We start from the raw sequence: 1,420 nt of genomic DNA, 5'->3' as shown, positions 1-1,420 counted from the left end.
ATTGCACCCAATAGTGCTTTGTCACAGGGCTTAGACGAGACACCTTCTCCCAAGCAGGGCGCAAAACACTTGCTTTTAAGAAATCAATCATTGGCTTCAAATCTTGGCTTTCTCCTGTTCTGCTTTGATATTGTATTTAGTTCCATTTCATCATCATCAACTTTTTCAGTCGGCTTGACTTCAGCCCAATGACACCTAATTAGTTCAACCTCTCTTTTAACAGTTACCGGAACTTGGCCTTTGTTGTTCCCAAACATCATTTTATCAAAATCAATTACAAACTTCCTTGGTAGTAGATAGTCCAATCCTAAGATGCATTCATCTTCAATGTCAGCCAAGTATACTTTCTGTCTCTCCTTTGTGCCCATGAGCACAATAGTTACCCACACTGGTCCCCACAATCTTGTAGAATGTCCTGTCACACCATAAAGCTTCTGTATGGCTTCTGGTACTCCTTCGTAATCTAACACCTTGATGCTCACAAGGGTTTGCTGAGATGCAGAGTCTATGACAAAGTTGCACCTTTGGCCATCCAGCTTTCCTGTCACACAGATGCTGTGTGTGCTTGGCATTTTACACCTAGCTGTAGGGACTTTCATGATGGGGGTTGGTGAGTGTCCCTCAACACCAACCACTACTGGTCTCCTTGAGGCCGACATGTTGGTGATATTCTTCCTACACTGGCTCCTCAAATGTCCGTGCTTTCCACAGTTCCAACAACCTTTCTGGGTAGCAGCATTTCCTGCTGTGGCATCTTCCCTGTGTTGAAGTTGCCAACATTGAGCTCTCTTGTGCCCAGGTTTGTTACAGTGCCAGCAAAGTCCCTCAAACCTCTCTGAGAGCTGCCCTTTTCTGGCCTTGAATCCAGACGACTGTACCAGCTTTGGTACCTCTGTGCTGGACTTAATGTAGGATTCAAATTCGAGAGCTATGGCCATTGCATCCTGCATAGTAGAGGGGTGTGCTTGCTTCACTTGTATCTTTAGTTGTGGACTGTCCAAGGCATCTACAAACTAATCCCTCAGCGACAACTTGAGGAGATCGGGTGGTGCAGTTGGGTAGGCCTTGTGTGCCATACTTTCCAAGTCCTGTGCCAGCTCTCGTCCTGAACCTGGCCCTGCAGACTTCTGACTGATTTTGGGTTCCGTATCTGAGTTCTAGAGCCGACACCAGTGTTCTATAGTTGTGCCTGTCGTCTGCTGGCAACTGTCCAAGTATTTCCAGTGGTTGTCCCTTCAAGCTAGTTGCCAGATAAACTGCTTTGTGCTCCTCTATCCATCCATTCATCTCTGCCAGTAGCTCAAACTGTGCTCTATATGCTTCCCAAGGTGCTTTCCCATCATATTCCTGTGGCTTCCTTTGCACTGGATCACTCCTATTACTAACATTCATATCTGGGATGTGACTTCTAATGGGACTG

The 1,420-nt window shown here is 46.2% G+C and overlaps 1 protein-coding gene across 1 annotated transcript in view; it reads right to left on the bottom strand.

The window, feature by feature from the left end:
* The window catches only part of LOC106475099 (omega-amidase NIT2-like), a gene marked incomplete at its 3' end in the record, with an annotated part of 26,382 nt that overhangs the window by 3,083 nt on the left and 21,879 nt on the right, over positions 1 to 1,420 (bottom strand). The gene's annotated exons all lie outside the window — the stretch shown is intronic.

The sequence above is a fragment of the Limulus polyphemus genome, unplaced genomic scaffold, assembly GCF_000517525.1.
Source record: "Limulus polyphemus unplaced genomic scaffold, Limulus_polyphemus-2.1.2 Scaffold8085, whole genome shotgun sequence".
NCBI lineage: Eukaryota > Metazoa > Arthropoda > Merostomata > Xiphosura > Limulidae > Limulus > Limulus polyphemus.
Note: the sequence above shows the minus strand (reverse complement) of the source record. Positions and strands in the feature narration are given on the sequence as shown.